This window comes from Zootoca vivipara, chromosome 16, assembly GCF_963506605.1.
Source record: "Zootoca vivipara chromosome 16, rZooViv1.1, whole genome shotgun sequence".
Lineage (NCBI taxonomy): Eukaryota > Metazoa > Chordata > Lepidosauria > Squamata > Lacertidae > Zootoca > Zootoca vivipara.
In genome coordinates, this window is record NC_083291.1 from 36,585,159 (window position 1) to 36,609,233 (window position 24,075).

The window sequence follows — 24,075 nt, forward strand, 5'->3', positions numbered from 1 at the left end:
TTCCATCTTGTCGCCCATGCCTGAAGCCACTGGGGCCTGTCATCAGATTCAGGATGAGGTCCATCAGTAGGCCGTTGGCACCCAGCTCCATCCCTCTGTTGGAGGAGGTGACCAGATGGATTTGGGCCATGTGTTATGTGCTGCAAGTTCTTGCGTCCCCCCCCCCCCGGAAATAGGTGGTCCGTAGCTTGGAGGTACTCCTGGATCCAATGTTGTCCCTGGAGACATGGGTGTCCTCAGGAGTGCATATTGCCAGCTCCAGTTCATTCACCTGCTGCAGCCCCTTTTGGACAGAGATGACTTGGCCATGGTGCTCCATGCTTTGCTACCTTCCAGGCTGGATTACTGCAATGCGCTGTATGTGGGGCTGCCCTTGAAGATGCCTTGAAAGCATCAAGAATGCAGCAGCCAGATGAGTGGCCTGGGTCCGGTTTACTTGCATAACCCGTGTTGTGAAACAGCTGCACACAGCTTGCCAGCGCATTCCCAAGCCCAACTCCAAGTGTTTGACATTAGCGTCTTAAGCCCTCAGCAACACAGACCCCAAACCTCTTTTTTTTAGGTCCCAGCCTATTCTTCAGATGCAAATTGTTTCAAGTGTTTACTAATCTGTTGCAAATTGATTTTAATATCATATTATTACTGGTATATTGCTGCAACTCATTTCGAGACCTCATGGTGGAGGGCGGATAAGAAATCTGATCTGCAAATAAATAAGAGACCCACTGAACAGGTGAAAGGCTTCCCCAGATACTTTGGAATTGCTCTTCTCAGCTTCCACAACAAGATCCCACCCTCCATTGAGAGAGATTCCAAACAGCTCAGGGTCACTTCATGAGGACTAGCTACCCTTGCAGCACAATCCTAACAAAGCAGGACTACTCAGAAGCAAAAACAGCTCAAACTCCCTAAAAAGAGTGTTGGATTGCAGTTTACGATCACTGTACGGAAGTAATGATTACGGGGCATGATCCAGCAAAAAATTAGCCACTTTTACATTCCAATGGGACATTATTAATGTTGGTTGATTGTACCCCAATTTTTTACTCTTTCAGATCCATACATAAAGCGGGAATTCTAATCCATTTTGCAGGAGGATGTACAACCAGGAGTTTGCAACTGAGGACAATAGGTGCAATGCTGTGGTTTTAAAACCGCATTGACGTGCGGTTTTTTACGCTCAAGAGAAGAGACTAATAAACAGATATATGTGCTGCTGCCCAGGAACAGTCGTTCTTGCCCGCTGACCCACACACTACTCTTAGTCCCCTCGATGCCCCCTTTCCTCAAACTGAGCAGGATTTGAATCCAGGAGACATGGGTTTTTAACACACACAAATGGGTACTCCGCATTACTTTTTTTCTGCTGCTGCCGCCTCGTTTCTACATGAATTATGATCACCCCCCCCTTTTTTTTTAAACTCTGATGGGATCCGATCGCAGGCCCAGAGGCACCTCCCGAGGCCCCGTCCGCCTGCATCTCCTTTGGGAGCCCACGTGGCAACGGCAGCCCCTCTGGGCACCACACAAACGCCACGGAGCGCCCCCTTTCACACGGGTCTGGAGCGACACGCGAGCAGAGCCTGACAAGCTGATCTCCCCTCCTCCTTGCAAGCCGCCGCTTCCCTGCAGAGGCCTCCAAAAGGGGGGGGGTCCCCCTCTCGGTTTAACCCCTGCGCTGCCAGCCAAGCCCACCGACGAGGCCCCGGCCTGCCCACGATCCGCGCCGCCACCCACCACGATCCACCTCCTCCCAACCAACCCCTCTTCTGGACACATCTTGATCCTCGCCCGCCGACCCACCCAAAACTTGGGGAGTTTTGTTCCAAGGGCGATTTCCTTCCCTCCCGTTGCAACTCCTGCAATGCCCGACGGCTCGGGCTCTTAAGCCCACCAGGGCCTCTCCAAAGAGGCGCCACGGGATCAGGGGATCGGAGGGGGGAAACTGCGCGAGGGTCTCTCGGCCTGGCCCGCCTTCCTCGCAGCATGCTCGCGTCCCGCTCGGCGCGTCTGATGCAACAGTCTGCTGGAGTTGCAGAAGGGGGAGACGCGCGCCGGGCTCCTCGGCGGCCCTTTCCCGCTTGCCAGACCTAAGACTTCCCCGCCAACGCGCTGTTTCCGCACTCACCGCCGGTGGATCTCGGGCAAGAGCCCAAGTTGCGCGGGTTCCGCAGCCCGATCGGCGCAAAGTCGGCAGCAGAAGCGCGCAGTTCAGCAGCGGGGCTCTGTTCGCGGCGCGCTGCCCGCACAGGGAGGCGCACTCGCGCACGCCCTGGCGCGCGCCGCTCAGCCAATCACACCGCGCGCAAGTTCAGGCTCGCGGGGTGGGGGGCAAGTTTGTAAAAGTTTGCAAAGAAGACAGATCAACCCGCCAAGCCCGCGCGCACCGGATGGGAGCAGGTGGATCCCAGCCAGAACCAGGTTGCTGGGGTTTTTCCCTTCTTCTCCTTCTAGTCCACAGTGGCTTTGCGTTGCTCGCTCCCCAGCGACGCCAGCTCGGAAAATCCACGTGCGCGGTTCAGTCCGTTGTTTTCTTTTTTGCAAAGTGTAGTTCACACGTGGGCTCCTGCCTCTGCAGCTGGGCCAGGTTGGCGCCCGAATGGGGAAGCAGAAGGATGGTGCTTAAGAATGGTTCAGACGCGCGTGGCTGGAGTGGTGAACGACCTAGCTGCGAGGTTTGAGATGGGCAAGTCGCCACGTGACGTTGCACGGGTGGTGGGCATGCACGTGTGAACCAGCATGTGGTGTTTTCTCTTCCATTGTGTGCGAAGATCACGGGAGAAAGCTGCGTTCCGTGTGGTTTCAAATGGAAGGGAGTCCACGTGTTAAGATTCCTGCATTGCAGAGAGTTGGCCTAGATGCTCCTCAGAGATCCCTTCCAGCACTATAGTTCTGTGGTTTTATGATTCTGTTTGCTGCATATATGCAGCATGCGTTAGGAAGAGGTCGTTGGCAAAAGGTTTCACAGGCACATGGAGTAGCAGGCATGGTCAAATAATGTGTGCACACAACAGCATACTCACAAGTGATTAAAAATACAAAACAGGAAGTTGTTTCCCAAAGAACTGAAACCACAGAAGACAAGAAAAAGTACAAAGGTGCTGGTGGGATTGGTAAGTATTCAAATAAGATAGAAAAATATCTAAAATTTGTATAAGACAGTATACAAGGATCAGATAAAGATTGCAATGTAAGTAAGAATATTAAGGAATAAGAAATGACGTACACTGGTGGAGGGAAGTCACATAAGTACACGCTAGTATTGATTTTTGTATTATTTGTTTTTGTTTGTATTCAAGTTTTCTAAAATAAATATGTGTTTGTATATGCATATTAAATAATGAAAGTAAAAAAAACAGTATACAAGGACCTAATGCACAGGTTTGTTATGAATAGCGAGTGGGAACTGCAACAAAATGCTGCAGTTCAGAATTCAACGCAACCACTCCATTCTGTTCAGTCTTCCTAATTTTCCTCTTGCACAACACTCCGCCAGCACCCCATGGCCACTAAGCATGCTCAGTGTTCATGTGACTGTTTTGAGGGGCTTCTACCAGTTAGGGCCCACCTCACTGCATTTGCCTCCTTTTAATTTCTGCAAACCTTGAGTTTTCCCCAGCCTGCTGCTTCTTCTTTCTTCTGACACACAGGTGGTGGCATTTTGGCTACATAATCAACAGCATTTTCCACCTGAACATCAGATATAGAGGAAATGATTGTAGCACAATGTCACAAGATGTCCATATGGGGGGAAACCTTGTTACTTTGATCCCTACCAAATAACTGATCTGGAATTTAACTGCTGAATTCAGTGAAGCTGAATGATGGCTGGTGGGTAGCCCATCACTGAACCCATTTCCAGCTTCCCACAAAATCTCAGCCAAGTTATGAGTGAACCTCCACATTTTATGTTAGTCCACCATATATTGTTGTTTAGTCATTTAGTCGTGTCCGACTCTTCGTGACCCCATGGACCAGAGCACGCCAGGCACTTTTGTCTTCCACTGCCTCCCACCGTTTGGTCAGACTCATGTTGGTAGCATCAAGAGCACTGTCCAAACATCTCATCCTCTGTCGTCCCCTTCTCCTTGTGCCTTCAATCTTTCCCAGCATCAGGGTCTTTTCCAGGGAGTCTTCTCTTCTCATGAAGTGGCAAAAGTCTTGGAGCCTCAGCTTCAGGACCTGTCCTTCCAGTGAGCACTCAGGGCTGATTTCCTTCAGAATGGAGAGGTTTGGTTTTCTTGCAGACCATGGGACTCTCAAGAGTCTCCTCCAGCACCATAATTCAAAAGCATCAATTTTTCTGCGATCAGCCTTCTTTATGGTCGAGCTCTCACTTCCATACATCACTACATGATCACTGCAGATGGTGACAGCAGTCACGAAATTAAAAGACGCCTGCTTCTTGGGAGAAAAGCAATGACAAACCTAGACAGCATCTTAAAAAGCAGAGACATCACCTTGCCGACAAAGGTCCGTATAGTTAAAGCTATGGTTTTCCCCGTAGTGATGTATGGAAGTGAGAGCTGGACCGCCATATATTGCTTCATGATAAAAAAAAGCCCAAATTCATTAACAATTGTGCTAACAAGCCTCGTTTCTCAGAGCAGATAACGATATCTAGCTTATATTTCAAGGTAGCCAATATCTAACACTCAAGAACTATAAACAGCAGCCCAAAATATAAGGCTTCTGTGTGAAGTATTTGTTGTGGCAAAGTTTCTCACACAGCTGTGAATGCCAGTGGACAAAGTTATTCGAGATAGCGAGGTTTTTTTGTGCGTTACTGAAGGGACAGAACGGTTATCTTCAGATTGTGAAAAGTTTTTATACTACGGACTGTGGGTTCTTCTGAACTATTCGTGTCTTCTGATTTTATTTACAGTGGAACCTCGGTTTATGAACACCTCGGTTTACGAACGCCGCGGACCCATCTGGAACGGATTAATTCACTTTCCATTACTTTCAATGGGAAAGTTCGCTTCAGTTTATGAACGCTTCAGTTTATGAACAGACTTCCGGAACCAATTGTGTTCATAAACCGAGGTACCACTGTATTGAAATGGTTTTTCAATCCTGCTCCTCAGCAAAACAGCAACAGCAACAACTCACTACAGAGCAGCTTACAAATCACAAGAGAAAGAAAACAGACCCTGCCCTCAGACTTACGATCACAACGACATTACACAAAAGGAAAATGGATTGGCAAGGAGGAGGAAATAAGTAAACTCGGTTTCAAGCTTTTAGTTATGTGTTGTTCTAATGGCCAGCTGGGTGGAGATAAAGTTGCTGGTCTCCTTGTTGTGTCTTGTGAATTTACCCTTTTCTTCCCTCCTCCTCTGATGGAGCCTGATATAGTGGCTGTTGCCGGGTGACAGGTGATGGAGGGGGCATCCTATATATATTATTTGCATATCTCTGTCAATAAAACCTATAAATGGAACACAACAGGAATCTTATCTAGGAACATGCTTATGTTCCACCTCCCCCATACAACCCTGCCCAGCAACTGTACTCCTCAGAGGGGACACGGCTGAGCATACCATGTGCTCCAGAGGTACACTGTTTGTACCAGAAACTGGGCTTTTAGTGTTGCAGCTGCAGCCCTCTGAAATAGAGCATCAGAAGGCACCCAGTGTCATGATGCCTCCTGATTACATCTTTGTTTCATAAGGCTTCCTGTGTGGCATCGCCCAGTCATTTGTTAAATATTAATCATACATTTGTTGGAACAGTTTTAGTGCTTTTAGAGATTGTAGAAATGGTTTCGGTTTATTGTAGAATTTGCATTTTATTTTTATTGTGTTGTACAATCACTTGGGAGGCCCCAGGCTACAGAGCAGTTTATAAATTTGTAAAATAAATACAAGTAAAAATGGCTCTGTCTTGGGAGACGGCCAGCTTCCCCATATATTCTCTCACTGGGCCCTAATATAAGCAAACGTTCGAAATGACCCAGTCCAAAAATATTGCATCAGACTTGGATGAGTTCCCAAAGACATTCTTAATAGATAACTTTTCTGGAGCTAAATCTGGAAACAGGTCCTCTCTCTCTCCCTATAAACATTTCTGGAGAATCTCCACAGTTGTCCGGATTTGTGTGAGGCACAAATATAGAGAACAGCTGTATGATTGGAGGCATTCATATCGACTGCTGTGTTGCATTAATTGCTCCTTACATATGAGGCAGAGTGAGTCCATGTTGGTGGCTCCCAGCCTGCTAGAGCAAAAGACCTCTAAGCAGTGTACATGTCTAAAATATTCATTCAAAATACCAATTAAAAACAAATGTTAAAAACAAGTTACATAAAAATGTGTTTGGATGCACATACACACCAGTCATATTTATGTGATCTCTATCTAGCTAACTAAATTGGCAGTAGTGACACTTGGAAAAACAGGGCTGCTGTTTTTGCCCTATTGATTTCAGTGCCTACTAAACTCTTCTTTGTTCCACCAAGGCTATCCAGCCATGAAATTTTGTTAAGCGAGTTTGGCAGGCATAAGTGTTTTACCTACTAAAATCATGTGTCAAAATAAAACGCCTGGGTAGGCTTGTTGGAACAACAACAAAAAAAGTTTTAAAGGGGCACTGAAAATAATATGGCAAAAGCGCCTCCTCGATATCAATGGGCAGGGAGTTCCAATGTGTAAATGCTGCCAGTTTAGATGGAGCGAGAGAGAGAGAGAGAAAGAGAGTAAATGCACAGCGATTTACAGAGCATAAGGAAAGGATTGGGCCCTGTCCTGAGTTTACAATCTAAATTTAGACTGGAGTAGCAATGTGAGGCAAAGGGGGGGGTGTTGTGACGTGGAGTTTGTGATTTCAGCTCTCTTGACAAAACATGCTGGAGACAGTTCTCTAGTAACAGCTCTTTATTAAAGTGAACAAGACTGACTGTGAGGGCAGGAAGGCTACATTTATAGGGACAGGGGACTGGCTAGGAAGGGATACATTTTGGAGGGAACAATATCAGGCAATCACAGTGCTGCCTTTTGGAGGGAACCAATAAGACAGAGGATCCAAATACAGCAGCTTAAATGAACCAATAGTAGCTGTACCCTCTGGAACCAAAAGGCAGTTACTTTATCCTAATGCAAATACAGACAATAATAATACAGATATAAAATCCTTTGACTCAATACACAACACCCCTCCCCCCCCTAGTGAGCACAGCAGACGTAATCCCTCAGGTACTGTGGGGTCCTACAACTTCTACCTGATCTCCTGACAACAGGTGTTGCAGGTTCTGGATTGGGTGTTACCTGTGGTGGAGGGGCTGCTATAGGGGTTTCGTCAGGAACAGATGGAGTCCCAGACACCTCAGGGTCCCCTACCTGTACCTCGTCATCCTGAGGACTAGCAGACCCTGGTTCATTTGCTGAAGCCCCTGGTGACTGCACCTCTGGGCCATCTTCACTCTGGTCTTGCAGCTGTGCGTCATTAGCCAGGGATGAATTATCTGACTCCTCCCTGCTGAGCGCCCGGCGCCTCAGCTGATCTATATGTCTCCTCCAAACTTGCCCATTTTCCAAGGTCACATAATAGGACACAGGTCCACTAGCCCGGGTGATCACACCGGCCACCCACCGCGGACCTCGTGAATAGTTCCTCACCCAGACCAGATCTTCAGGGGCGAGATACCTTGTTGTGTCAGTCTCAGCCTGGGGGGTTGCTCTTGAATTACGGTTTGGCATTTTATCTGGGTGGACATAATCCAGCACCGTTACCAGTCTTCTACCTAAGAGCAGCTCGGCTGGCGACTTGCCCGTCGCAGTACACGGCGTCGCATGCTGCAAAAATAACATTCGTGCAATGCGAGCCGACCAGTTACCCTCCATTAAGCGCGCAATGGATTCTTTGGCTGTTCGTACCATGCGCTCAGCCTGCCCATTGGAGGATGGGTGAAAGGGCGCGGATGTGACCCCTCTTATGAAGTTATCAGCCAAGAATGCCCTGAATTCTTGGGATACAAAAGCTGCCCCATTATCTGATACAATGGTCTCAGGTAACCCGTGGGTAGCAAACAGCTGCCTCAACACCTTGATTACGGCAGCTGATGCCATGCTAGGGACCATCGCCACTTCTAACCATTTGGAATATGCATCAACGATAACCAAAAAGACCTTCCCTTGGAATGGCCCAGCAAAATCTATGTGCAGCCGGCTCCAGGGAGTCCTGGACTGCTCCCACCAGTGGACTGGTGCTCTGGCCACTTCTGGCCGCACCTCTTGGCATGCCTTGCATGTTCGTACCCATTGTTCTATGTTCTGGTCCATTCCAGGCCACCACACATAACATCGGGCTAGCGACTTCATCCTGACCATTCCTGGGTGTCCCATGTGAAGCGTCTCAAGAACCCTGTTTCTCAGTGGTGCTGGGATGATCACCCTATCTCCCCATAGGAGACAACCCTTATGCATGGACAATTCGTGCTGCCTTGTCGCATAAGGCCTGAATTTTTCTTCATGCGGACCACCTGGCCACCCCCTCCCCACCCAAGTGAGCACACGGGAGAGAACAGCATCTTTCCTCGTTTTCTCAGCTATATCAGTAGCTGTTACAGGAGCCCCCGGAAGTGTTTCTAGCATCATAATGTGCTCCGCCGGAGCAGGATCCTCATTGCTCCCGCCAGGAAGGGGCAATCGACTCAGCGCATCAGCGTGGCACAACTGTTTCCCCGGCACATGGGTCAAGGTGTACTGGAACCCATTCAGGAATATTGACCAACGCAACATTCTGGGGGAGAGAATTTGTGGCGTTTGTTTGTTTGGGTTGAACAACCCTAACAGTGGTTTGTGGTCCGTTTCAATGGAGAAATGGCGACCGTACAAATAATCATAGAACTTTTTGATTCCTGACACAATTGCTAGTGCCTCTTTATCAATTTGAGCATAGTTGCGCTCCGTGGGTGACAACGTACGGGAATAGAAAGAGATGGGCTTTTCCGACCCATCCGGTTCCCTATGACTCAGCACAGCCCCCAGGCCGTATTGAGAGGCATCACATGCCAGGACCAGCGGCTTCGACTCATCATAATGAGCAAGGATGCTCCTGCTACTCAGCATTTCTCGCAAGGAGTCAAAAGCCTTCTGCTGCTCCCGCCCCCATTGCCACACAGTCTTTTTCTGCAAAAGTCTATGTAATGGTTCAGCTACCGAAGCTTTCTGGGGTAAGAATGAATGATAAAAGTTAATAAGTCCCAGGAATGACTGCAACTCCGTCTTGTTCTGTGGTCGTGGTGCCTCGATGATGGCCTTAATCTTAGCATCTGTGGGGTGGATGCCTGATGCATCAATTTTAAACCCCAAGAAATCCACAGTTGGCACCCCAAAACTGCATTTTTCTTTTTTCAGTTGCAACCCCACCTCCTTGAACTTGAGCAACACTGCACGGACACGCGCAACCAGTTCCTGTGGGTCTTTTCCAGCAATCAAAACGTCATCAAAAAATGGCAAGACCCCCGGCAGACCCCTTAACAGGCGTTCCATGAGCCCTTGAAAAATCCCTGGGGCCACACAAACTCCGAACTGTAATCTGTTAACTCTGAACGCCCCTTTATGTGTGACAATAGTCTGTGCTTCCGCTGATTGTGGGGTTACTGGCAGCTGTTGGTAAGCTTGTGCCAGGTCAATTTTGGTGAACACCTTGCCCCCAGCCAGTTTAGCCAACAGATGTGATACGACTGGAATGGGGTATGAGTTTCCCCTGAGTGCCTTATTGATAGTACATTTGTAATCTGCACATATCCTGACTTCCCCATTTGCTTTAAGGGGCGTGACGATTGGAGTCTCCCACTTAGCAGAGTCCACGGGTGAGAGAACTCCCTGCTTGACCAATTTATCCAGCTCTGCCTCGATCTTGGGTTGCAGTGCAAATGGCACTCGCCTTGGTTTGAGTCGGATTGGAGCCACCCCGGGGTCCAACTCGAAGTCAACTGGGGGCCCTTTATAACAACCCAGTTTTCCATTAAAGAGACCAGCAAATTCCTTGCATAATGCCTCGCTCATCTCAGGGCAGGTTTGGATTGAATTAAGCCCTGAGATACTCAGTCCCAGGGCGGGGAACCAGTCAGTGCCCAGGAGACTGGGGCGACTGCCCTTCGCAATCACCAGTTTGAGTACAGCCTGTTTGTCCCGGAACTGTACTCTCACGGCACACATTCCCATAACATGGATGCGGCCTGCTGAGTACGACTGCAAGGTTGCCGGGAAGGGCTCCAGAGGGGGCAACTTACCCCTGGGGAAGAATGTCTTCGCAGTCTGGTCCGACACGATGGTGAATGCAGATCCGGAGTCCACCTCCATGTCGCACTGCTGACCCTCAATCTTCACCTTGACGTGTGCCTTGCCTTGTGCTGGAAACTGCACGGCCCTCCCGTTGATCTCCGTTACGTAGTGGCAGTCCTTTAGAAAACGAGGTGCTGTGGGCGGTCTGCGATGCTCCAGTCTAGGTGCTCCTGTCGCTCCCGACGCCGCCGATCTACAGACCCTGGCGATGTGACCCGTCTTTCCGCACGTCCGGCACATAGCATCCCTGAAACGACAACTCTTCCGCTCATGGTTTCCGCCACAACCTGGGCAACTGCCTCGGCGATCTTTGTGCACTGTGCAGGCCTGACGCACCAACTCAACCCCACGGACTGGGCTCTGGCTCGGAGTAGCCTCTAGCTCGTCCATGGCATGCGCAACTTCTATCTGTGGCTTAGTGGCCTTGCGACTGGCATCAAGCTCCTCTCTTTCATAATTCTCTGTGGCGGTGGCCTCCTTCAAGGCTGAAGCAAGGGTAACCTCTTCTTTAGCCACGATGCGTCTTCTGGCTTTCTTGCTGCTCAGACCACCAATAAACCGATCCAGGAGAGTCTCTTCCAGATTTTGGAAGCCGCAGTGCTGAGCGAGCTTCCGGAGTTCAGCCAGAAATGCGGATACAGACTCCCCAGCACGCTGCTGCCTCTTATGGAACTCCATCCGCCGGGCCATCTTGGTCTCAGTAGGCACCAAGTGGCTTGTTAGGCAGGCAAGAATATCTTTGAGAGATGTCTCACTCAGCTTCGCTGGAGCAAGTAATGCCTTGGCCAGCTTGAAGGTCTCGGGCCCACAGTAGCTCAGGAATGTGGCCCTTCTTTTGCTGGCATCGGTGATCCCTTGAGCCACTGCAAAGAACTCGAAGCGTTCGACGTAGTCTTCCCACGTGTGGGGCTCTGATGGCTGGAAGGGCTCCAATACCCTTGGACTCTCCATTGTCCTAGCGGGCAGGGTCGTCTTCTCAGCTGGCCAGTGAGTCTTGTTCTCAGCTGCAATCCGGACTCTGAGGCAGGGTTGTGTTTAACCGCTCCTCAGCATTCCGGATCCCACCTTCGTCGCCAGTTGTTGTGACGTGGAGTTTGTGATTTCAGCTCTCTTGACAAAACATGCTGGAGACAGTTCTCTAGTAACAGCTCTTTATTAAAGTGAACAAGACTGACTGTGAGGGCAGGAAGGCTACATTTATAGGGACAGGGGACTGGCTAGGAAGGGATACATTTTGGAGGGAACAATATCAGGCAATCACAGTGCTGCCTTTTGGAGGGAACCAATAAGACAGAGGATCCAAATACAGCAGCTTAAATGAACCAATAGTAGCTGTACCCTCTGGAACCAAAAGGCAGTTACTTTATCCTAATGCAAATACAGACAATAATAATACAGATATAAAATCCTTTGACTCAATACACAACAGGGGGGGAGACACAGTAGGAGGGAAAAGGATAATGAACATGAGCAAAGACAGTTACCAGTACAGTCATACCTCGGTTTAAGTACGCTTCGGTTTGAGTATTTTCAGTTTAAGTACTCTGCGGACCCATCTGGAACAGATTAATCCACTTTCCATTACTTTCAATGGGAAAGTTCACTTCAGGTAAAGTACGCTTCAGTTTAAGTACAGACTTCCGGAACCAATTGTGTTTGTAAACCGAGGTACCACTGTACATATGTGATTTTGTTTCAGCAAGACACTAAGGGGTTAAGCCAAATGGAGGAGGATATTTTTGAGCTGAGCTTTTGGCAGGGGAGGGAGGAGCAGGGAGAGAGAAAGAGAGGTAGCTCCTTATGGGTTTTCTGGGAGCGGTTTATTTACTTACTATATTTATATAAAGCTGTCCAATGGCATTGTTCTCTGGGAGGGTTATAGCATAAGGTGATGAATTGCAATTAAAAGCACAACATCCTGAAATAACAACCCGCGGCACCAAACAGATGAATAAAAACAGGTAAGAAAGATATAGCACATGAACAACAATTACTAAATGAAAAGTTATATATACATAATAGACTTGAAGTTTTATTTGTTGCTGTTCAGGTCCAAAAATCACCGACAAGGCTGTATCAGTTCAGAATTCAGGGTGTGTTTGTGCACACATGTGCACCTGTACACTGACAAAACGGCCCTGCCTGTTTGCTCCTGGCCATGTGCGAAGAGCTGCAGTATGCCCTCAGCCTCATACCTCATCATCTCCATAAGGAGGCAGTGTTGTGGAGTGGTTAGACCATGGGTAGTCAAACTAAGGCCCGGGGGCCGGATCCGGCCCCAATCACCTTCTAAATAATAATAATAATAATAATTTATTATTTATACCCCGCCCATCTGGCCGGGTTCCCCCAGCCACTCTGGGCGGCTTCCAACAAAACATTAAAATACAGAAATCCATCAAACATTAAAAGCTTCCCTAAACAGGGCTGCCTTAAGATGCCTTCTAAAGGTCTGGTAATTGTTATTCTCTTTGACCTCTGGTGGGAGGGCATTCCACAGGGTGGGTGCCACTACCGAAAAGGCCCTCTGCCTTGTTCCCTGTAATTTGGCTTCTCGTAGCGAGGGAACCGCCAGAAGGCCCTCGGTGCTGGACCTCAGTGTCCGGGCAGAATGATGGAGGTGGAGACGCTCCTTCAGGTATACTGGACCGAGGCCGTTTAGGGCTTTAAAGGTCAGCACCAACACTTTGAATTGTGCTCGGAAACGTACTGGGAGCCAATGAAGGTCTTTCAGGACCGGTGTTATGTGGTCTCGGCGGCCACTCCCAGTCACCAGTCTAGCTATCGCATTCTGGATTAATTGCAGTTTCCGGGTCACCTTCAAAGGTAGCCCCACGTAGAGCGCATTAAATCCGACCCGCGGACGGTCTAGGAATCTGTGTGTTTTTACATGAGTAGAATGTGTCCTTTTATTTAAAACTAGCTGGCCCTGCCACGCATTGCTGTGGTGTTGTGTGTGAAATTAGTAAGAAAAGAATAAGATAGTTGATATTTGAAAGTCTCTTCTGTCTTTATGTATTTTGTGGGCGTGTCATTGATGGTGGAGTGGCCATTGTTGGGGTTTGGGGTTCTTTGGACGTGTGAGGTGGTAGTGTGGAGTGGTGTCTATTGGACGTTGTTGTTGACGGTATTGGTGTGGGTCAAGTGTCTCTCAGGTAGTCGTCGGATGGCGTTGTGGGGCTCTTTGTGAGCTCAGCGTGGGGCAGTTTTTTTTCCGTTGTGGTGAGTGCCCAAATGCAAATGGCGGCCTACCGAGGTTTGTGCTTTAATAATAATAATTAATAATAATAATAATAATAATAATAATTTATACCCCGCCCATCTGGCTGGGTTTCCCCAGCCAGTCTGGGTGGCTTCCAACAGAAAAATGAAATAAAACAATTAAACATTAAAAGCCTCCCTAAACAGGGCTGCCTTCAGATGTCTTCTAAAAATCTGGTAGCTGTTTTTCTCTTTGACATCTGATGGGAGGGCGTTCCACAGGACAGGCGCCACCACCGAGAAGGCCCTCTGTTTTAACTTTGGTGGAGGCGTGGCCAGTTGTCCCCACCCCCGCATATGTTGATTCTGTCCCAGCCTCCCCGGATATGTGAGTTGTGAGTTCCAAAAGTTGGGGAAAACGGGTTTTATTTGGCCACAGGTACGACATCTGACCACGGAAAGGGTATGGTGTCAGTCTCATAGTGGCAAGTGAGGTTGTGGTCCAGCGGCTTTGGGGACCATGCAAGTGGAACGAACAGGGTCAGTCGACATTTTTATATATATAGATGCGTCTCGGGGTTATTTGTGGGGCATAGGAATTCGTTCTATTTTTTTTTCCTTTTCCAAAATATAGTCCAGCCCCCTGCAAGGTCTGAGGGACAGTGGACCGGGCCCTGCTGAACAAGTTTGCTGACCCCTGGGTTAGACAGTGTTGGAGTAGGACCTGGGAGTTCAAGTCCTCACTCGGGCATGAAGTTCATCGGTCTATCCTGAGCCAGTCTCTCAGCCCAGCCTACCTTGCAAGGATTGTGAGGATGAAATGGAGAGGGGGAGAAGCTAGCGTGCCGCCTTGAGCTCCTTGGGCAGAAGAGGGGACGACGACGACAACGAAAGCAACACACGGGGGAAACCCGTTCCATTGAGCCTCACAGAAGCAATGACTGGTTTTCTAAGTTCTTTTCTAAGTTCCTGAACGGTCTAGATTTGGAAAAGAGGCAGGGCCGGATTTAGGTTTGACGAGGCCCTAAGCTACTGAAGGTAATGGGGCCCTTTATATGTTCAGCTGTCCTTTGTCAACAACAAATTGTCCCTAATAGGTATCTATTTGCCATTTGCACATAATAAAATATGTATTTTATCAAAGTAATTGATATAGAAATGAATAAACCAGTGATATTTTAGGGAGCAGGCTAGCAGGCTGTTGTGTATGTAGGTTTTATTTTATTTGTTTTTTTATCTTATATTTTGGAAATGTACACCCAGGTTGTTTTTCCCTTTAATTTTTTTAGGGGGCCCCCAAGAGAGTGGGGCCCTAAGCTATAGCTTGTTTAGCTTATACTTAAATATGCCACTGAAAAGAGGCTAGCTTCGAGGGAACACTGTTACCTAAGTTCTCAGGAGGGTTGCTTGACAGGGGAACTTCAGTTCAGCTATTCTCTGTGCTGTTTACTATATGTGTGTGTGTGTGTGTAACCAGAACTTCCGGGTCTATATAAGGGCCTGTTTCCCAGCTCAGCCGCAGCCAAGTCTCCGAACAGCCCTTCTCTTCCATTTCCATATTCCTCCCAGCGCTTGCCTTTTAACAGGCTTGTGCGTGACAATGGCTATAATTATGCCCCCTTGCTAATTAGGTGTCATTATAAACTATTCCTCTAAAGCAGCTTGGGATTCCAAAGGCCTGGGGATTGTTAGCGTAAGGCGTGGAGTGAGCCAATGGTAACTGGGGATGCCAGGAGCTCCCAGGGAATCTGTGGGGCCAGCTCTGACCATTGGACACTGCTGCCTCTCTGGGCCACAAAGTTTAATGTAAGGCAGCTCTGGCATATTCCTTCAAGTGCTAGGAGCTCGGGGAAGGCATGGTAATGGCAGGCTTTTCCAGCTACCGTTCCAGCTAGTCATAGCCAAAACTGTGCAAAGAGTGCCCTTCCGAAGACAAAATCCTGTCACCAAGAAAATGTGAGCTCGGAAATCTATAGTAGATTTAGCAATATTTTGTCTTTCTGTTCGCTATGCGTTTCAACAGCTCTTAAGCGATTGTAACCAAACTTTGCACAATTAGATGCCATTTTGAATCAAGTTGGTGGATTGAACTTTTCAAAACTGCACTGCTTTTTTCCGGTTTCGTCAAATTCCTGAGCAACGGCAGTTACAAGGCTGCCAGCAGACTTATAAATTATGCCAAATTTGCTTTTTAAAAAAAAGTAATTTTAGCTATTTTGCTTAATATATTAGAGTTTAGAAACCAGATAGGCCCAAGGCTATGGCGAACACTGAAGCCTTGCCCCTGGTGGTTTGAAATCTAACTGCTCCGCTCTCCTGGTTTCTGAGATATTAGTAGGTACAGGATTACTCATGTGCTTCCAATATGTTTGCAACCATAGGCGTTAGAACTTGCTTTAAAGTGCTTAACTGTGACAGCATCGTGCCCTTTGGGCCTGCCCTGCTGTTAGCAGTGGCCTCAGGTGGCAGGTGGGAGGGCGGGGCAGCAGCAGAAGCAGCACCCTCCCCCCCAGCCCCTTCAGTCCCCCCCCCCCCGGTTATGTCACTCAGAGCTGCGTGCAAGGTTTCTGCCCTTGAGTGTGATGGAGGATGCTATCCTGTTGGTGGCATGGAAATCAGATTAAATTGCCAGTCTAGTTGGAATGGCAGGGCAGGCAAGGGGCATCTTGGCCTTTGCCTCAAGCAGCAAAAATTAGGCTTGCCATACGTTAGGAAAGGCCTGGTTTTCAGGCGTAAAAATGGCGTCAGGGGGATTTTGCCAAATTGGCAAAATGTCAGGGAAAGCCCAGGTGTATGGCAATGTGATGGGAAAAGCAGCAGAAACAGCTTAAAATCACTATTTTGTTTCCCCAAAAAGCTCAACAACTTTGCTGGCATCGGGAATTTTTGAAATATGGTAACCCTAAGCAAAATGTCTTTTACTTTTGACTCATGCAAATAATGGAAATTTCTGCTCAAAGCTGTTAGCAAGGAGTTGTCCCCGCACCTCCCATCTCATCTCTCAAGCCTCCATCATTACCTGGCAAGGGATGGCTACCTAGGGCAGGGTTTTCGCAGGACCAGTTGCTACAGGCTGCTGGCAGTGAAAAGAGAGCACCCTGGTCTTCTGCACAATGGAAAAGGTGGCACACAAAAGCCAAAGTCCCCCAAAGCCCAATGCAGCCATCACAATAATATCAGAACATGTTCCAGCTCAACTCCCACTCCAGCTTTGCAGAACCACTTTACAACCAACTGCGCCAGGGGAAAGGTCCTGGTGTTTATTTCATGTATGCATTTTTTTAAACATACAGTGGTACCTTGGTTTCTCAAACGCCTTGGTACTTGAACAAACACTGCAAACCCGGAAGTAAGTGTTTTCCGGTTTGCGAACTTTTTTTGGAAGCCAAACGTGCTCTGTTTTGAGTGTTATGCTTCTGTTTTGAGTGTTATGCTTCTGTTTTGAGTGTTACACTGAGGTCTGTCTGTTTTTGCTATTTATTTTGCATTTTTGTTTTTGCAGCTCTTTTTTTGTAACAGTGTGGAACCCAGTTCATCTACTGATTGATTGATTGATTGATTGATTGATTGTGGGACTGCAGTACATTGTTTATTGCTTTCATTTTATGGATCAATGGTCTCGTTAGTAAAATTAATGTTAAATAGCTGTTTTAGGGGTTGTTTTTAAAAGTCTGGAACAGATTAATCCATTTTGCATTACTTTCTATGGGAAAGCGTGCCTTGCTTTTGGAACGCTTTGGTTTTGGAACGGACTTCTGGAACAGATTAAGTTTGAGAACCAAGGTACCACTGTACTGTAGTTTAATGTTTCTTGTGAGCTGCCTTGCAAGGATCTGTATCCTGAAATCATTGTAATAAACAAGCAACAGCAATACCATGCAATTAATTCGGGGGAGGTCCTTTCCCAAGTTCTAGCTGTAGGAAAGTTGTGTCGTGCGCTGAGAAGGACAGGCCCTTCTCGATGCTGGTGGCCCATCTTTGGAATGCTTTCCCAATGATGGTAAGACTGTTGCTGCTATTGTACACTTTTTTGGAGGCAAGTTAAGACGGGTTTCTTTTTGCCCAGGCTCTTAAAATGTTGCATTGTTTCATCTGATTGAATCATTTTTGGTTTATTACTTTTCAGGTTTTTATTAGGTTGCTTTGATTTTTATACAAGGTGTGACCGGAAAGTAGGGTGAATAATGAAAAATGCCAGATTTGTGAAGACACATGGGAGGCGTTCGTCCGTATCTCAGCTAATATATGCGCACGTGTCTCGGCATTTGTTGACAGGTCTACGTTCATGCGGTAGCATTTAGTTAATAGTGCAGTAGTGGTGTATGGAAGTGAGAGCTAGACCATAAAGAAGGCTGATCGCCGAAGAATTGATGCTTTTGAATTATGGTGCTGGAGGAGACTCTTGAGAGTCCCATGGACTGCAAGAAGATCAAACCTATCCATTCTTAAGGAGATCAGCCCTGAGTGCTCACTCTCCTCCTCTGACGTGCTTCTGACAGAGCAGAAAGGAAGGATAGGTAGGTTGCAATATGTCATCTTTTTCCAGGACATGCCCCCTTTTTCATGGGTAGAGTCATCATAGCGATCCATAGTGTTAAAAGTTGGCAAATGTGTCCTCTTTTTTGCTCTTCAAAATATGGCACCCCTACATTTGGACAAGCAGAGACCTGCATCAGTTCCCAGCAGGTCTCTAGTTTTGCATTTCATTCTGTCCATTCCCTCTTTCTTCTCTCTCTCACACACACCCCCCCCCACTCAGTGGTTATAATCCTTTTGATATGATGCAATGCACTATATTCAGTCTGACACTGATATGTCGTTTTAGGTTATACAGCAAACTTGGTCCTATCTTGTTCTCTTCCATGCCAATATACGCACACAACAACATGTTATTTTTCTGTCTCTCCATGCTCAGGGGAGGCGTACGCTTTTGTCTTTACAGTAACTCTTTTGCTCATAAGCAGATCTCACTGAGTACTGTATTTGTCTTCTTTCCAAGTGTGCGAGAGACGAGGGTTGACAGCTGGCCAGCCCTTGGTCAGGTTTACCTGCTCCCATTTTGGCCACACCTCTTCCAAGCAAGAGCACAAAGCCCCATCTGTCCCTGGTGCAGCTGACATTTTCTTAAAAACCTTCTGAGTCGTTGGAATATTTATAAATATTCCATTGCACCTCAGCAGCCCAGTTAATGGCTAGGAAGGCCTCCTGCCAAATGACTAAATCTAGCAGAGCTCTCGCCGTCGATCACTGCAGACACAGAACAGCGTCCCATATAGCAAAAGGGGCTGCTATCCAAATGATTATCGGAGCCTCCCACTTTGGTGCTGACCTTTAAAGCCCTAAACGGCCTTGGTCCAGTATACCTGAAGGAGCGTCTCCACCCCCATTGTTCTGCCCGGACACTGAGGTCTAGCACCGAGGGCCTTCTGCCGATTCCCTCGCTACGAGAAGCCAAGTTACAGGGAACCAGGCAGAGGGCCTTCTCGGTAGTGGCACCTACCCTGTGGAATGCCCTCCCACCAGAGGTCAAAGAGAACAACAATTACCAGACCTTTGAAGGCATCTCAAGGCAAGCTTTTAATGTTTGATGGATTTCTGTATTTTAATATTTTGTTGGAAGCCGCCCAAAGTGGCTGGGGGAACCCAGCCAGATGGGCGGGGTATAAATAATAAATTATTATTATTATTATTATTATTATTATTATTATTATTATTATTTCCGCTTCCGCTTCACTCACGTACAGTATGGGAGAAAAGGAGGTGAATCTTACCCAGTGCTTGAATATATCTTTCTGCTCCACAACATTACCCAACCATATACCTAGCCTCAGGTGCATGGTGGGTGAGCATGGCAATGCTGTGGCAAGAGGGTAAGAAGATTGGTGGTCATGTGGGGTGGTAAAAGCTTTCTGGGAAATGAGATATAACGAGTTAAAGAAAACGCTCAAGAAAACTTTTGTTTAAAAACTAGAGGCTTTTTTTTGTTAGGTTTTATAGGTGAGCAACTACCAAAATCAAACAAAAGGCTGTTTATGTATGCAACGACGGCAGCAAGAATGCTTCTGGCCCAGATATGGAAAGGAGAAGTACCGAACAGAGGAGAATGGCAGACCAAGCTGATGGATTACGCAGAAATGGCAAGACTGATGGGAAAGATCAGAAACCAGAAAGACCAAAATTTTTTAAAAGACTGGAATAACTTTTTAATATATCTGAAAGACCGCTGTAGACAATTGAAATCATTGGCAGGAAAACAATTACTATTATTATATAATAGATGGATTACAGTAAAAGATGCAGGGGGGGAATTCAGAAATGGAACCCATGGAGGGAGGTCTGAAGGTTCAAAAGAACCTCTTTTTAATTTTTGGGGAATGGTTATGTTTATTGTGTACAACCTAATAAAACTAATAAAATTTATTTATTTTTATTTTAAAAAAAGAGGGTCAGAAGAATGCCGGGCACAGTCTGGGACGCTTCCGTCTCTCCTGTTCACACATTTCAAGGCCAAGGCCTCATTATAGTCACATTCTGGGGCTGAACCCTGGTAAACCCAAACTCCAATTAAGCCCTGCCTGTAAGGCAGTTAATATTTGGCAAGCCGAGGCTCCCTTCCCTTTGCAGCTGCTGCCCATGGGGCCTTTCCCAAGAAGCACAGCAAGGAGATAACAAAATCAGCCAACCACAGGCATGTCCCAACCCTGCGGGGAGCTGCACTCCCACTTCCTCTCTTGCTGCCTCTGCTGCACACAGAACCTCCTCATTCAAAATTCCAAGCTCCCTCCAAATTGTCAAGCCCGGGGCATCGGCTTCCTCATTGATTAGTTTGCAATGAACAGTGGGGCATCTGAAGGGGCCTCCACCACCTCTGCACTGGCAATGGCCTGGTGTGACCTTGCATAGACCCCAAAGAAACATTCCTGGAAACCCTTGCTCTGTCAGACACTCGGGGCAATTATCCCCACAAACAGATCCGAGTGCTCTCGCCCCGAAGCAGTATACTGTATACGGAATCAAGGACAATGTGAGCTTGGACTTACAGGGACTGAGCTCTGGAATACACTGAGAAAGGGGTTGTCTCTGAGCATGTAAAGAGTGCTTTTTATTATACTGAGTAACTACAGACCACTGTTGCATGTAGAATCAAAATCTCCCAGGCTTTGCACTTTTGCACTGCCTGATTAACCACTGAGAGTCGATGCAACAGAACTGGTTTCTGCGGTTCCAGAGGGGTGGGCTGAAATCAACCTGTTCAAGTTACAAGGAAGGGGATTTCAAGCAGACCTTACTAAGAACTTTCTGCCTGTCTGAGCTGTTCTGCGGCAGAGCAGACTAGGTGGGAAGGGCTCTGCTTCACCGAAGTTTTTTAAGCAGAGGCTGGATGTCCCATCAGGGATGCCATAGCAGCAAACTTACTGCATTAGCAGAAACGAGACCAGATGAGGTCCTTTCCAATGCGATGATTTAGTAATGAGCATTGTATGGAGAAAGGAGAGAGAAAGAAACGTTTTTCGCCCCTCTCTCGTAACACCAGAACTTGTGGACATCCAACAAAGGTTGTACAAAGATTCAGGACAGAGAAAAGAAATCACTGCATATCACACAGCACATAGCTGAACTAGGGAATTCATTTCCTGGGAGAACAGGATGCTGGAATAGATGACGCACTGGCTGATCTGACTGGTAGTTCACCCTCCTCTCCCTTCTCTCCCTTGGAGCGCATACAATCCAAATTTCTCAGAGCCCTCCTACACGTCCCCAGATGCGTTTCGAACGCATGGGTCAGACTTGAAACGGGAATGATGAGAGTGGAGGCTTTAATCAGCCTATCATCAATAAATGGCTGACATTAAATCTGCTCCCCCGAGGAATAGCTCCATTGATCCTCTGTGACCAGTTCCAGTTCGGCTGGCAGTTAGCAGTCCTGAACACTCTCCATAAAATGGGCTTTGCTCCCCAAGCCCTTCTAAGTACAGTCAAACCTCGGTTTACGCCTACCTTGGCGAGCGACCGCTTCAGCGAGCGACTGCCGCAGACCCGGAAGTGTTTACATCCGGGTTCCGCAGCATCAGATGTGCAGATGCTCTATTGGTGTTTCGCGCACGTGCAGAAGCGTGCCTTTGGCAAGCGACTGCTTCGGCGAGCGACTGCCTCCGCGGAACGGATTGCATTCGCAAACCGAGGTACCACTGTATGGGATTGGGCCAAGCAAAAGCCACGGTCAGACAAAGACTCATAGACATTGAGAGACAACAGGACTGCTCAAGATGCCCTGAATATAAAATCGGAGAAACTGAGAGATATATAGCTGCTCCAGCACCCTACCTCTCCTTTCTCTTATCAAAAACTGCAAGAAGGGCGTATACACTCACCAGAAGCGCGATCCTGCCCACGTCTGTCTTGGAAGGATCCTACAAAAAAATCCCATATGCTCAAAGACTCTGCTCCTGCCCATTAGGGGAAATAGGAAGCCCAGAGCACCTTTTCTTTAGATCCCCCTTCTATGAAGAGGCACGCAGGGAGATCTTGGACCCCATACTGGCGAGGTCAGTAGGCCTCCCGGAAAAGCAAATATATGACCTGTTACGTAAAGACCAGAAGATAATCAGGATGGTCGCCAGATGCTGTGTCCAGATATGCAGACACAGACTCTCTCCTGAGATGAACCAGCCTGTCTGAATGTCCCAAAACACGGTTCCCCGAGCGACTCAGGCTCAGTTTTCTGCGGCAGCTTTTTAAGCTTTAAGCACTCTTATCCCCATTGCTTTTATAAATAACAATTTTATTGTTGTTTAAAGCGTCACATGTATGATATGTTCTTTGGAATTGTTCTTCCAAAGGAATTTTTATAAGAGCTGGTTTTCGACTGTAATAATATAATACTGTAATAAATAATATACTGACTGGTTGTTCTTACCTTCCTATCAAGATTGTGCCTTTTTTACTTTGGTTTAATGGGGAATTCCAAGAAAAGATGCACAGGACCAAGTTTTCTGGGTCTCTAGCATTACAATATCTGTGTCATATATCTGCATCACCACTATGAACATTCCTAAAGTTGCAACCACCGATCCCTAGGAAAGAATTGCTCCAAACAACACATTTATACAATTCGTGCTTATGAAAGAGGCGCTTATACTGGAGATGAGGAGACCTGGCAACCACATGCCAAGAGTAGAAATATAATTGAGATGGGGGTTGGGGGAATTCACAGACATTCCTCAAATTGCCATATTGAGAATGTTCTCTCCCAGCATTCATTTCAGCACAAGTATAAGTGACATTCCCAGAGCATAGATGGTTGCACGTCATCCCAAATCTAGACCTTTTTGTTGTTGTTAAAGCAGAGTTTTAAAAACTACAAACTGTGTGAGCACATTCTGAAAGGCATGCCTTCCTCTGACAGCCATCAAAACAGAAATATATTCATGCATCTGAGAAAGTGGACTCTGGTCCGCAAAAGCTTATGCCATAATAACTTTTTTTTCTTTAAAGTGCTGCAAGAATCTATTTGTTTGGAATCCAAAAGAGGTTTGTGGGCAGTTACTTAAGCTGCCTTAGTTTGTAAAAATGTCCATATTTGCATCTAATCAAACAGTGCATCCAAAAATGCCTATATTGGGGGGAATTGCTTGCAAATTAGGCCATAATTGCATTAAAATATGTATTTTGTGAGAAATTTGCACAAAATTGCTGGCAAATTTTCATAACCAGCAGGGGGTTTTGTTGGAAGGAGTTCCCAGTCCAGCTCTTTGTTTTTGTACATTAACTCATTTTCTTGTTATTAAAGAATAAAAATCCTATTAGAAAACAACTACAGTATATTGTGGGTTTAAAAATATTAAACATTAAACATTAAAAAACAATTATTTAATTCTAAGTGTATGTTTTTTGCATATATCTCCAGTTGGTAGATGTCGGCTTCTAGTAAAAAACAAAGATTCCACAAGCCTAAAGTTTGCACATTCCTGTACTTGAATACAAGGAATAATCAGTAAGTTGTGTGGTGGCACCTTAAAAACTATTAAATTTATTATGGTAGTGGTTCTCAGGTGGTCATCTGCGGACCTCAGAGGGTCTGTGCATAGCTGTCAAGTTTTCCTTTTTCTCGCAAGGAAGCCTATTCAGCATAAGGGAATTTCCCTTAAAAAAAGGGAGAACTTGACAGCTATGGGTCTATATGGCACCATTCAGATAACAAAAAATACCATAGAGATTTCAAAATTTTCAAAAAGCAGGGTCCATGGCTTGGCTTTTCAAAAACAGGGGCTCTGCAGTCCTTAGCTAATTGGGAACCACTGTATTATGGCATAAGCATCTTGTCAGTCTCTCAGATGCCACAAGACTTATTCCCTGCAATAAGCTGAAAATGTCTACCCCTCTAGAAATTGGAAGGCAAGAACTTTGTCTGTGAAACAGGGGTCGTTTAGAACATACAGCCCCCTTAAGACCAACACAAGCCACTTAGGGACCCAGTGCTGATCTTCATTTGCCCAAATAGTGGGTCATGCTGTGAGACGCTGGCCCAATTGTTCTCCCTCCTTTTGCATTCCTCGCCATGAACACTGACAACTTTCCCACCAA

General features: G+C 46.8%; 1 protein-coding gene across 3 annotated transcripts in view; it reads right to left on the reverse strand.

Moving 5' to 3' along the window:
* Nucleotides 1-24,075, reverse strand: part of SLC38A5 (solute carrier family 38 member 5) — a 78,532-nt gene that overhangs the window by 53,146 nt on the left and 1,311 nt on the right. Inside the window, exon 1 of one of the 3 annotated variants that reach the window (XM_060268978.1) lies at nucleotides 2,388-2,597. The exons of 1 other annotated variant lie outside the window; for it this stretch is intronic. The gene's annotated coding sequence lies outside the window, so the exon portion shown is untranslated. Of the gene's footprint in view, nucleotides 1-2,128; nucleotides 2,283-2,387; nucleotides 2,598-24,075 lie in introns of those variants that run through there. One more of the 3 variants, XM_035140340.2, reaches the window with a different exon arrangement.